The sequence below is a fragment of the Phodopus roborovskii genome, unplaced genomic scaffold (assembly GCF_943737965.1).
Source record: "Phodopus roborovskii unplaced genomic scaffold, PHOROB, whole genome shotgun sequence".
Classification (NCBI taxonomy): Eukaryota; Metazoa; Chordata; class Mammalia; order Rodentia; family Cricetidae; genus Phodopus; species Phodopus roborovskii.
This window is the reverse complement of record NW_026126469.1, coordinates 27,520,027-27,534,569: the sequence shown is the minus strand read 5'-3', so window position 1 is coordinate 27,534,569 and position 14,543 is coordinate 27,520,027. Positions and strand designations below refer to the sequence as shown.

Here is a 14,543-nt window from a genome sequence, read left to right as displayed (position 1 = left end):
GAGTTGGTACCTTCCCTCCACTGCAAACATCTTCATGCTTCTCTTTTATAGCCAATGGTCAGTCTCTCCTCTCTTCTCTCTGTCAACCACAACTTTGTTCTCTAGCATATTTTTTTTCTATACAACAGTACTACATATAGATAAGAGTTTGCATTTTAGTTTTTATTCAGTGATATAGCCTTGAAATTTATTCAAGTTGCTCATTCCTTTTTAGTGATGAATGTATTGCATGATATGCACGTGCAACAATTCGTTTAACCACTCATCCACTGAAGTTAATGGAGATGTTTCTTGTGCGGGACAATTACCAGTTGTTTTTATTTTTTTGTTTTTGTTTTTGTTTTTTTTGTTTTTGTTTTTATGTGACTAGTTTCCAACTCTTGGGCCAGAGAGATGGCTCCACCGTTAAAGGCTAGGCTGACAACGAACTCTTAAGATAAGTATCTCAAACCATATCTTTCTAAAATAATAAAAAAATTATCATGGCATGTCTTCAGTTTACCATCCACATATCCTTACAAAAAGGATCAAAATCCTTATCGTGGCCCCAAAAGACCCAGCATCATCAGGCCCTGTGCATGTCTTCAGTTTCAGGTTAGGCTGTTCATTTCTTCACTCTCCTCTTCTAACTCTATTTAGGGCTTTCAAGTATGTTGCTCCCCATGCCTGCCCTTCTTTCCCATTACCCAACCTCATTTTTTGTCTATGTCTTCAAATATTAAATCAAATGCCACTTCCTCAGAAAGGATTCTGGAAACTTCCATGTTCACTTAGATGATTCTCTTTTTCTTAGAGTATCTGGTATTTCCATCTTATGGTGATAAGTATGCTTGAAAGTATATGCTCTTTGTCTTACCTTTTAGTTAACATTTGCCCTACATCCCTCAGATTATAAGGTCCAGGATGAGAGACAATGTCTGTTTTTTTTCACCATTTTATCTGTAACTTTAGTAGACACTTGCCTGTTTTGAATGAAATTTGGCCATGGATTTTTAAGAACAGATGGTCCCAATTCAAGTTCTCTCTCTAACACTTATTAAGTATTTGTGGAAAAATTAATCCAACATGGTAAATCTCAGTTTCCTCATTCGTACAATTATAGTAAGAGCATATCCTTAATAGTGTACTTTAAAAAATTAAATCAGATAACTGTTTTAAATAGCACAGTATCCAAAGCAAGGCAATCATTCAATAAATGTTGCTACTATTAATTTAAGCAGAAATACAAGGTTTGTATTTTTCTTCCCACAGGTTTATTTAGTTCATCAACTTTATTTTTGCCTGATTCCTTCAAGTTCTAACTATAGTAATTTGGAGACTCTGAGAAGCCCCCAAAAGAGATCTTAAACAACCATAGCACTACTGACTCTGACGCCAGGGTGTCCCCTTAGACAAGTGGGAGTTTGTCCTACTTGCTTCATTTCCAGGATTTAGCTAATTTCTTCCCCCTTTTGATTTCCAGGTTGGAAAGAATGCACCTTTTTCATGTCTAGTTTTCAAACCCTGCACTTGCCATATTTCTTATTCTGCTCTGTAGAGATGAATCATTCTGTTGGTGAGATAGCCCTTGATCTGTATTTCAAATTATGTCCAATGGGTCTGTCAAACTGTGTATCAGCGGGATTTTAGTATCTTCCTTCTTTCTTTTTTTATTTAGACTAGTGGAAATTAGTGGCCATGCAAGGTATTTTTCATATTTGCACAATCTTTTTATGCCTTTGAAAGTTTATGGTGAAGGAATGAGAGCCACAAAGCTCATTTTACCTTTGCCACTAAGTTACATCTTACAGCCAACAGTTATAAGAATTATATTTTTGGTTATCACTTTTTATTGTTTGAAATTTTACTTCTGTATTAATGAGTGGATTACTAGTGTGCACGCATACTTGATGTGTGTATAGGTCAGAGGACAATGTTCTGGAGGTTTCTCCTTCCATCTTTATGTGAGTTCTGTTAATTGAATTCAGAAGCCAAGTTTGTACTATCAATGCCTTGACTTGGTGAGTTACCTCTCAGGCCTTTTTGTCTTCTTTTTCACCAGGCTTAGAAGATCAGTGTTACATAAGGACCACTCCAAGATCCCAACACTTAGGTTATGTTTTTGCTTCAATGGTAATTATCTTACTCCTCCCCTTTTCTTTACATTTTAGTCGTTTTTCCAAGATCTAGCTGAATCTCATTTGACATGAAAATTTCATCTCTCAAGACTCAGTTTTGAGAATGAAATCCTAATGTATTACCTGTATTATATCATTCCACTTGGAATTTAGCCATTTGTTGTCTTATGTGCATATAAAAATAATCAACATTTTAACTTATTTTCTTATCGTTAAGTTCCTTTAGAAAGACAAGGGCAACAACTATATATTTTAACTCCATTAAACTTCAAAAACATGGAAAAATGCCTAAATCTTGTAGGATGTATGTGGTTAGGGCTGGTCTACTGAGCAGGCTTCGACTGGAAGGCCCAAGTTATAACTGTTAGGAGTTAGTAGGAGGTGGTTTCTGAAGGGGCCCTGGCTATGTCCAAAGAAGGCCAAGATTAATCCAATTATGGCTGCACAGGTCTGTAATCCCCATGCTACATAATAACCTTGTTAAGAGACAGAGAAAAACAGCATGGGAGCAAGACAGAGAGAAGGAAAGAGAGGAAAGGAAAGAAAAGGCTAATAGAAAAATAATATAAGGCTAATATCTCTGAGCTGTGTATTAATCCTTTTTTGGGCTATGCTTTCACATTAATAATATACTCTTCCATTTTCTCTGGTGAAAAAACAGAGTTCTTGGTTCAATGGCAGAAAGGCAAAGAGAAATTCAAGCAGAGGGAGATAATGTTCCTGGTTGTGGTGGACTGGTCTCCAGTGTACTTTAGTTCTTAGAATTAGCCAAAAGACTCAAACAAACAAACAAACAAACAAACAAACAAAAAACAGTCATTATAACCACAGGGGGGAATGAAGAGGAAGGGTCTTGAAAATGGTATCTGAGCAATGAAAGACACAGCATATTTAAAGATCACTGAATTTAATTTATTCAACCTAAATGCATAAAAGTACAGGTGGGGACATTATTTATGCAGGTATATGCAAATCACTTTATAAAATAGGCAAAGCCCTTCTGTTTTTTATAAGTTGCCAAGGTGGTTCCTGATATTTTAAAAGCTATGCACCCTTAATGTAATTTCCTTAGAGTTGGAATCCCTTATAGGAGTCATAGTCATTGTCAGAGCAGGTTTGTTCCCTCCCCTTAGCCCCCTCCTCTGGGACATTTTACAAGGCTCTCGTAATAATCACAAAAAGAGTGGTTTCCACAGAGATGTGACTGGAAAAATCCCTTGGAAATTGCTGAGGAACAAGTCACAGTGTTCAAAGCAGAGAACATAGTCTTTGAAAACATGAACCCATCTGACCCCTTGAATTGAGTACAGTGAATTCCTGAGCTCTGAAACATGGGGCCCGGCTGTGCATGCCATATTGGTGCTATAAGACTGGCAGTAGGTTGGCTGTGGCATGGTCTATTTCAAACTCCTTCACAGTGCCCAGTGTTGCATGTTCCCAGATGACATTTGGTTGGCAGAAGCTGGGCCTCCAAAGCTGGCAGTCTGGAATGCAGCCCACTGTGTTTTGACAAACACATAATTGACCATCTGATCACCAGCCTACGTTCTGCACTCAGGTCACTGGGGATCTGAGCTTTTAATAGGTCCCTACTCCTCATCTTGTTCATCTTCTCCAACCTTTCTAGAAAGCAATATAGAGACAACTTAAACACGCCCACACAAATACTCCAGTTTGCAAAGAGAACATGGTACGTGAGACACAAGCTGCTGAAATTCGCCTTTAAATTGTCCTGGCAGCCCAAAGTGAACAAGAGAAAAGCACACTTATGGTGAACTCTAATTCAGAGAGAAGGAATGAATATACTGAATTGTTTCAACACCCGGCTGTGCATAAGTTGCAATTCAGTTCAATGGCTTGGAAATTTTGCTTAGAAAAAGGCAGCAATGGAAAAATGACAGGAAATTGGGGATTGATTGACTTTAGAGAGCCATTATTAAGAAATGCTTTTGTCTTTTTTCTATTTCCTCCTATCCCATGCACACTGTGGGCAGAAGACCCTTCTACATCCCAAAACCATCAGACAGCAGCTCAGATAGAGGTTAGCTGCAAACTGAGGTCTTCATCAAGACTCCCATAAGGATGAGTTTGCCTTTAATATGGCACCATATCACATCAGCCTTTCTCCTAGAAGGCAAGGACTATGAGGTAGGCAAAGATATGCTGGAATTATACAATTTCCTTAATTTTTTTTAAAAACAAGGCTGTAAGATCAAGTTCAAACTCCTTTGCTTGGCATCAGAGCCCTTTGGTCTGACTCCAGTCTGGTTGCTAGTCCACCATACTCTAGCACACCGGAGTACTGGGTACCTAGATCTGTTGGTTACTTCATGCCTCCTCCTCACTTTTAAATACTCTGTTATTTCCCCAACAATGAACCCTTCTCTTCGCTCTCCTCCTGTGCTCACTTGGGAAACCCCTACTTTGATCTCATTGAGTTAGCTTGAACCCCCTATATGGGTAGGCACTTACTTGTAGATACCTGCATTCCAGTGCCTGTCACACAACAGCCTTTATCTGTATGGTCTCCTTCCCTAGTTGACTGTGAGGTATTTTTCCTTTCTCTTTTTGCATTATTGTGGGTCAAGCCCAGGCTGCACTCCTTCTCCATTTTGCTGAGCTCTGCTACAAGTGCTCTAGTGTGAGCTGCACCACCAGCCCAAGACTGTGCCATTCTTAATGAAAGGTGGTATTTCTCATTTATCTTGGAGTTCCCAGACCCGAGCACCATTACAGGTGCTACAAATGTTTGTTGACTGAAAACTAAATAAAAAACTATGCAACATTAATCAAAACCATGCCAAGTAGTAACAGTATCTCTGAGCACCATGGTAGGAGACTCTCAGTGATCTAATGAAGGTGGAAAATCCCAGTGGTGAAGCATTTTTTGATGGTTACCACAGGGGTTGGTGACTGGCTAGGGTGAGAGTAAGAAGGAAGGATGGAGGCTGCGATGGACCATTCCTTTTTAATAGACAATGTAAATGAATGCATGGCCACACTTCCAGTGATTAACTTTTAATACTGTAAGGTACTATCCTGAGAATGTTTCTGAGTCTGAATAGAGGTTTAGCTTACAAGAACTGGGCTTCCCAAACACACCCTGCCTTTCTCATCTGTTTCAAGGCAGCATGGCAGGTTAAGGAGTTTTTCTTTCTGCTTCTGCTGGAGAATAATGGGACAGAAACTTCTTGCAGGAAAGCATGAAGTTTATTCAACTCCTATTTAAATCGGGTCAATTCCAGATTCGGACACTGGATGCAGTGCCAAGGACAGAAGGTCAGAGGGGCTGAATTTTGCACCTGTCCAAAGAAGGTTATCAAAGAGCCACATGGGATGAGAGGCATTGGGGGATAATGTTCTGGTTTGTTCCCAAGGAACATTTCCTTTGCTTTTGATGGGCCTCTATGACACCACCCCTAGAGCCATCAGCTGTGTTTTTGGGGGCACATGAGGACACAGGACTGTTACTGGCCCTGTCATCATGCTGGCATGAAGGCAACTTGAGGATTTCTAACAAGTCAAGCAAGCATGAAGCCTGGCCTGGGGTGGGACAAGGTCATGGTACATGAATGGACTATTAGCTTGTTATAGGCTTTTTTCCCCCTCAGCCTTATTTCTGCTTTAAAGAAGAAGAAGGAGGAGAAGGAGGAGAAGGAGGAGAAGAAAGAGAAGGAGGAGGAGGAGAAGAAGAAGAAGGAAAAAAGACCCATTTGAAGCTGCTCTGCGGTGGATTACCGATGAAGCACAGAGTAAGTTTCACATTTTCCTACGAGACAGAAACAGCCTTTCACTTATGGTCTCTCCCTTTATTTCTACTAGGTGACACAGGTCATATACTTTGTGTATGAGGCTTGCCCTAAAGTACTGACGTCATAATAGCTGAGCTAGGCCAGCAGGAGTACATCATGCTGACTCATCCTGGTGATGTGAGGATTAATGCCGTGTCTAACACTGAGCTATTATGTGAATTGTTTTTACACAAAAGAACTGTTAACAAAAAGATTTGCCAGTCAGAGGACTAGAAATATGCAGTGCTGGGTGACAAGGGAGGGGAAGGATGGGAAGACACACAGTGGTAACCATGAGCACACGCACTGACATCTCCAAAGCATCAGCAGACCCACTCTGTCACCACTGAGACTGGGAATAAGAAGGCTTAGGGGGAGGTAGGACCTTCCCTGTTGTCTAACACAGCACCAGTCTTTGAGAAGTCTAATCAATCTCCTCTCTGCATTCGATAAAATGTCACATCCAGCCTCAGCATCTTTTGGTGAATTCTGCTTCCTTACATATGTTTGCCACAAGTTTCTAGGAATGTTAGTAGAAGCCATACACAAGCAGAATCAGAGAGCTCTTTCGGCGCAGATCACTACAATATACGAACTACCAGAGTGATGGTTGGTGATATACTATGAACAAGAAACAGAGGGAGATGCAGGGACAACGGCGCCTCTGGTAGCGCCTTCATTATTTGGTTTTATTGCCCCGGAAACTCTTGCAAGCAGTCCAAATAATATTTATCTAAATCTGCTCAGTATGACCCAGTTTGATCTTTCAACAATAAATGTTCTCTTTTTCATTTAAAATCAAGTTTATTCCCCCATTTCTTTCTCCCCCATCCAAATTTCTCATCTTTTCTGGAAAGAATTGTAAATTCTATAAACCTGCTGGCACATGTGAATCCTGGATTTCTTTTATTTTTCCTCCTAGACTTTATAATTTTTCACAAATTTTTCAGCCTATTTACTTTTCAGTCTTGTACTTCTTGGTTAAAGGATATTATAAATTTTGTCAATAAACGAAAGCTCTGATCTAGAAGTTAAAATTAAAAATGGTTGGGCCTAGGGATGAATGAATAACTGGAGAATAAATAATTGCCCATTGATTGACAGTGGAGCAAAGCCCAACTGTTGCTGAGAGCTGGATGTGGACTGTAAGCTTCAGTTCAGGAGGAGCAGCCACTTTTGCAAATAGCAGCTGCAGAGAGGGAAAGGGCAGTCTTTTCAGAAGGCAACGGCTGGGCGGGCGGCTGGGCTCCCTCACAGAGGACAACTTGCTAGTACACTAACAGAGTTGGCTCCAAGCAGGAAAACACTAAAGCATACTAGTAAATATGACACCAAAAACCAGAGAGTCACAAATCCAACACTGTCATTAAAGGTAAAGAAACCACTTTTACTTACATGAAGAGTAGGAACAGGCAACAAACTGGTGGTCAAGGAACTGAAAATGAAAGAAAAGATGAGGAATTAAACACAAAACTGAACACAGCAAGGAACACAAAGCCTTGAGAGACTGATGAGACTCATTGCTCCAAAATTTTGTCACCTGTAGACGCAAAATTATTAATATCCAGCTTCAGACATTTTCCAGAGCCGTAGCCTCCTTGCTATGACCAGTACCAGTACATCCTAGTATAGAAAGTGTCAAGACCTTTCCTGTTGATCGCATCAGATCCCCAACAGCTTTTCTAGAGGAGTGATCCTGTTCACTGCAGTAGTTAGTAGTCATATTTGTCTACTTAAATTCTTTAACTTTAATGAAAACTAAATATTTGGATCCTTAGTTACACTAGTCACATTCCAAATGCTCAATGGCCACATGTGGCTTTAAGTGACCTTACTGAACCTCACACAGAACACTTCTGTGTTGCAGAGAGCTCTATTGTTGATGCAGATATTGTGACATAGTGTTTGGAATGCAAACTTCTGCACTCCAAACAAGGCTCTAATGATGACACTTTTCAGGTTTGGGGGAAATTTGTCATGTTAGTTTCACATTCTATGTTTAAAAGTCTAACAAATCTCCTGGACAGTCTACTTGAGTGCTACCACCGTTTTGATAGGTTCTCTTCTAGGTGAAGAAATTAAGATAACAGACCCTCACATCACATCAGATATATACTGCCTAAACTGTGGGCACATCACAGGATGTTCTTAACCACTTCACATAAAGCCTCCAAAAGTATCAAAATGATGTGATTCAAGGATATTAACTAAAAGGACCTGATTTCCCTGAAAAAGGTCAAAGCAGAAAAATAAATCCAAGTGCCCTCACTTTCCAGGTTTTCTGGACAAATGCATGGTAGAGACTGTACTCAGGACATGTTTCCCATGTGGTCAGTGTGAAATCTGCTGTGCATATGCAGCTGCGAACTGGGGTGGTCCTTGGAGGACAGGAAAAGTTCAGAAGAAAACCTGCAGCCCAGATCACAGTGCAAGATACACCTGGGGTCTCTCATGCTTCAAAATCTTTTCACAAATTGATAGGGCTAATGAAAGTTGTAGGAAAGATAATTAGATTATGTATGAATTATTTAAAGTATTTACAAATTGGAAATACAAAATAGAAAGGGGCTAGTTTTCAAAGATTATACTTTTGTACACTCATGTCTTCTCTGCAAGCCAAGACACTAAAACACTTCACGGTACATATTTTTGCAATTTTACTTCCTCCCCTCTCCCTCTTCTTCTTCAGTTGCCTCCCCCCATTTTTTTGAGCATGGGTTCTTTTTTAATCATTGGGGGAAAGGGGAAACTATGATTAGTGATTTTTCTATAAAATATACTGAATTAGCACTTACGTATTATAATTTATACATCAAATAAGTCTCAAAAATGGATTATGATCTCTGAAAACTATATCAGGTGCTTCTATTCTTATATCTGAGCAGGCAAATTTTCTATTTGAACTCCTAGGAGCAGTTATTCACAAAATTAGTTAAAATTAAATTTTGGATTTTGGTGGTAGAAAGTTATCAGATTGACTAACACATATGAAGACTAATAAACTATCTCCCCTGATATCAAATGATACACAGGCTGCCAATGACAGGAATTTAAGAAGGAGAGAAAAATTACAGCATGTGTTACAGTTTAAGAGAAAACAAAGTTAGATTGCAAATTTTTGGGATATAACTTTGTCCTGATATATTAAAGCAAAACATTAAAAGCAACCCCAAATTTAATATTAAGGCTAAAAATTTAATTTCATAGTTCATGTAAAATTCATAAATGTCCATAACTGTCAAAAGGTCCCTCCTTCTTGATTGAATTACAATATGTATTAATCTACATAGATTTACTTTTGCTCAGTTGAAACTGTTATGTATTGATACATGTTCTTTCCACCTGAGTGATATTCACCTTATATATCTGTAAGTTGTTTTTATATGAAATGCAAAGAATTAAGCAGAATAATTTTGCATTGGATTTCAAACATTTGCATTGAACATTCCGGGTTCAACACACAAATATGTAGGAAAGGATATAAAACTGTAAAGGCCAAATAATTCAGGACATTGAAACACAGCAGTGAGTATGCTCACAAAGTGAGAGGCAGGAAGAGTGATGTGTATCGATGTCTAATCTTAGGTTAGTGATACCAAAGTGTCACTCTCCAAGGACCTAATTGTAATTTAATTGTAACAGCAAAGGCTAGTTCACCTAATTTCAATTTGCATAATGTTCTAGGGCAGTGGTTTTCAACATTTAGAGATGATACAGGTTACCAGGAGAATCCTTTTTCAAGAAAGCCCCAAAACAAGTTTCAAGGAGTGTCTGGTTCCCAAGAAGCCCATATATGACTCCTGTGGGCTGCTTACCCATTATGGCTTGGGGAGGGAGGGATTAGGAAGGAAAAAAAATCCCTCTAAACCACCTTTAGAAAGTTTAAAACAAGCATAATCTGAAGCTTGGAGTAAAGAAAATATTAAAAAAATGGAGCTCTATAAGTAGGTAAAGATGCGTGACTAGAGATACACAAGTTCCTTTAAGGTTCCCTAGAACTCTATTTGCCTGGACCTTTATAATATTTTCCTCCTTCATAATTATTATTATATATTAATTGCATGAAAAGCATGAATTAATTCTAATGCTTCTATGGTGTATATAATGTACTTTGATCATTATATACTTTTTATTTTATAAATGTCCATAGCACCATTACCGCAATGGGGAGTGGAGAAATGATAGTGATGGAAAGAGTTCCTGCGCTCTGAGTACCTGATGTGCTTTTGGGCATCTGGTAAGGAAAGGCTTCTCTACTTTGTGTACATGTCAGCCCAGGGATGTGCAGGGAGCAAGCAACACTGGGGGAGGGTGGTACACAGAGCCACCAATACTAAGATACGGCAGTCTTCCTTGATGGCTGGTTTTCCTTGTGGGTAAATAAGTTAAACTGTTGTTTGCATATGTATCCATTTCCCCATTAACTTTTTCTTGGATGTTTTAGAAGAAACAAAACAGATGTTCTTGTTGGCTTTGCATTACTTCTACTTTAGTAAAACAAGCAAGAACATACTGAGGAGTGAGCAGAAAAAATCCTTGTGTATTTTCAGGGTAATACCTGAGACCTCCCTGAAGTGTCCTGTCTGCGGCACACAGGGCTGTGTCCCGGGAGGCATCCTGAATTCTGGACCACTCTAACTTGAGGTCTGTCTGAGTGTAAATTCCAGAAGCACTGGTAGAGTGAATCACTGAACCCACGCTATAAGTAAAAAGTACTGTTACCCTGCACTTACTAGAAGAAAGAGAGGTTTCAGAAATTAGGAAACTTACCCCAAATCACACAGCCGCTGGCCTCTGAGTAAGTCTGCACCATTCCAAAGTCCACATACTTTAACCACTAAATTATACCACCTTTAGAGCTTCCCATTTGACACTCTCTCTTGAAATCTGGACTCATTCAGGATTATGCAGGCTAGTTTATACTTCGCTTTGGAAGGAGATAGGTCTGGCTTGATTTGCATTCTAAATATTTCACAGCGGTAAGGGAAAGCTATTATTATACCCATTTTATGGTGAGGAAGCTGAGCTGCTTGCCAGCTGAGGTATCTGGCTGGGTTAAAAACAGAAGTCTGGTTGTCAATTATTTTACTCTGAACAAGCTCAGAGCTCAGGCAATGTTACTGGCCAAGTGGGCTATTCAGCATATGGGGTTAATGCTGGGGGACAAAGAGTAAGACCAACTTTACTAAGAGGGGACAATAATAATTCAGCAACGGAATGAAAAAGTAAGTCATCATAACTCATAAAGTTGGTTACTTTGAGGACCGTGACTAGGAAAGGGAGTGCTTATTCATCACAGATGAATCAGAAAATTAGAATGTGTCAGAGCTCTGATGACAGAGCTGAGGAATTCAGATGAACTCAAGTTCCACACTCATCCTTTCAGCTGAGGAGGGCAAAGGTGTGGCAACAGACAGGAATGACCTCTTGGGCACCTCTTTAACCTTCTTAGTCTTTTCAGATATTCTTCCTAGAACTTGGTGGGTTTATAGCTTTATTTTCTATAGATAGGGATGATGTTTAAATACTCTTTCAGTGTTCTAGAAATACTGTAATAAGTAATTCATATGTGAAAGTCATCCCAAACACTAGCATGGTTTTCACTTTACTGATTTTGCTAATATTGCTTGACTTTCTGGGTTTCCAAAGGCTCAGGGGCTATAGGGATTTTAAACACATGTCTCTCACAATGAGTGCCAACTCCATAGACTCCTGTCAATTGATATTCCATCTTCATGCTGGATACATGACTTTCTTTATGTGACAGATTCAAGAAGTTTTATGCTGGATTTAATGGCATTTCATGCACCATGCATTTGGCAGTTTTTAATTCTCCAGCTTCAAAACAACAACAACAACAACAACAACAACAAAAGAACAAAACAAAACAAAAAACCATTTTTTTTTTAAAAAAAAACATAAACCTGGGGAAAGGTTTGCAAATCAAAGACAGAGCACTGGTACAGACTGGTCCTTTGCAACCCCATGTTAGGCCTGTGGCAGTTACTGAAGTGTTTCCATTTCTTTTGGTCAATTGGAGAAAATCATAAATGCTAGCTATATATACTCACTCATAGGTGAAGCCTGCCTTACTAGACCATATTATTTTGTATCTATCTCAAGAAATAAAAGAATCATAAACATGTTATAACATAACTGAAGGATATCTTTTAAAAATTAAGATGATGAAATAAGGTAATCATGGATGAAGAGAGAGGATATAAAAACCGAAGTTCAGTAATTAGGCACAGTATGGCCTATAAGCTTTTGCCAAGATACAATTAAACCCCCTCCCCAGCCCACACAAGTCTCCTGACTCTTCATGATGCTTACAGGAAAAGAGTGTGAGAAAACAGATAGTGAAAGCAGCAATTCTGTGAGAGGTGATAAGGGACTGAATTTGTATTTAAGATGGGTTTTATTTTCATTATAATTTTTATTCTCTGAGAATCTCATACATATATAGAACAAAACATGACCATATCCACCTTCTGTTCCTCCCTCTTTCCCCCTCTACCCTGGCAACTTAAGTGTCCCCCCAAAGCAGATTTTAGGAACATTTTATAATCTAATCCTGTCTTTCTCTGTATACTTCTAATTTCTGAAGTAGAAGCTTTATATCTTTTAAATGCTTTGGGTATCAAAACTTTTACCCTGTGGTAATTTTTTTTGGGTTTGTGTGTGTGTGGGGCCTTAAAAGGTCTTTGACTGCTATCATATGGCCAATCGATTAAAGGTGCATGGTGCTGCTTTAGTCTACCATTTATGTCATTTGCTACAGAGATTGTTTCTATAAGGCAAACACTCCAAAACTTCTCTATCTTGAGAGACAGAGAATAATAAGTAAGTGATGTGGTGGATCATAGACTAAATATGAACACAATAGAAGCATCCAGATCAATGAGAAAGGGAGGGGGATCATCACTCAAATGGTTAAAACACAAAGAAAATAAATATATGACACACATATCAAGAGACAGGATTTAATCAGACATTTAAATCTAATGGCTGGTTAAGCCATTGGAACAACATAAACAAGGTCTGTGTTTTAATGACTTAAGAGCAATTTTCTGTAATATAGACTGCAAAGTGTTACTTTTGTCCTTGTCACTATCAACTATTTGCTTAAGAGCATCCAAGACCTTTCGGAGTCTGGCCCAAGCCCATCTCTGCTTTCTTTTCCATTCCTTCTTTATATACTGTGACAGACTATTCTGTTTTTTTACCCTGTGCATGCCTAGGACATCTATGTCTTCCAGCCTTTACTGACAGTTCACACTTGAATCTCCCAAACCTTGCAAAGTGTGCTAAACACAGCATGACAGTCCAATGTTTGTTGAATAAATGTCATCTGTCTATTTTAGGAGACAAAGATGATAGAAAAAGTCGTTAAATCAGTAAATAAATAGCACTAGAAAGAGAGGTCAAGGAAAAGTTAATTTTAGTGCTTTTCAGGAGTGGGGGCAAGATGCGCTTTGAGACTGGGAAGACTGATGCGCTTTATTCTTGGGTCTAGTCAGTGCTATGAGTCAGTTACTTTTTTGGAACCAAGTTTAAACCTCAAGGTTATATGACCACAAATGCTCTGTCCATCAGGATAAAATGAAAAGTTGTGGCTATTTCCACACCAGCACAGTGGAATTAAAATATGCAGTGCCTGATTCAGAAGCCTCATATATGACAGAGCTTTTCAAAACAGTCCTGTTTGTCACAAAAGGAGCTATAGAAATAAAAGTAACTGTTAAAAAATGGGAATAATTTAGTTTAGGGGAGATAGGACCAAATTGTATCTTCATAGTTTTCTCACTATAAGAAGAGTCATTACTAAGAGGATAATGATTGACATTTATGTCCTTGGGCAAAATGATATCAAAGAGTTGAGTGAAGAATTTAAGGCTTTAAGATGAACACCCTAAATATGCCAGTTGTAAATAATCACATAGCCTGCTAAAAGCAGTTATGGAATTTCTTCACAGCTCTTTAAAAATAGGAAAGATCCTTATCTATTTTGGATTGAAGAAATGCAGATCTGCCTCCAGCCAGGGGCTGAATTCAATAACCCCACTAGGTTTACTCAGCCTTACATGACAACACACTCTAATAAAATGCTGACCCTACAAATTACATACAACCATAATACAGTTTAATAAAACAAATCCTAAACTTAAAGCAGGATTAGGCAATACAGATAGTAAGTTATTAAAATAAAAATAGTATATGTGGTGCTTAGGTATTGGTTCAATTTACCAAGTGCCATGATGAAAATAAAACTGAGGAAAAATGTACTAGAATCTACTACAGCTTTAGCATAATGGTTAGCCAGAGACCAACAACATTCTAACAATTCATTCTCTACATCTAAGAAGTTTAGCTGAATATTTCTTAATTCTGGAATTGAATATGCATATTAACTAAATTTTCAATTAAATAAAAAGGTAGAAGAAAAGCCCAGAACATAATATAAACATCAATGTTACTCCTAACTTCAAAGACACCAGAAGAGCCAGTGAGCAGCTCCTGTAAATGATGAAATAGGCTACATGTTTAAGAATTCCCATGTACTGACAGAACTCCAGGAGTTCAGGTCAGTGGAAACCATCACTGGCTTTCTTGTCTATTAACCTTGCAGCTCTGG

At 38.6% G+C, this 14,543-nt stretch overlaps 1 protein-coding gene across 5 annotated transcripts in view; it reads right to left on the bottom strand.

Moving 5' to 3' along the window:
- The window catches only part of Zbtb20 (zinc finger and BTB domain containing 20), a 262,491-nt gene that overhangs the window by 154,815 nt on the left and 93,133 nt on the right, over nucleotides 1-14,543 (bottom strand). For all 5 annotated transcript variants that reach the window (XM_051191507.1, XM_051191500.1, XM_051191496.1 and 2 more), the window contains exon 2: nucleotides 7,304-7,343. The gene's annotated coding sequence lies outside the window, so the exon portion shown is untranslated. The remainder of the gene's footprint in view (nucleotides 1-7,303; nucleotides 7,344-14,543) is intronic.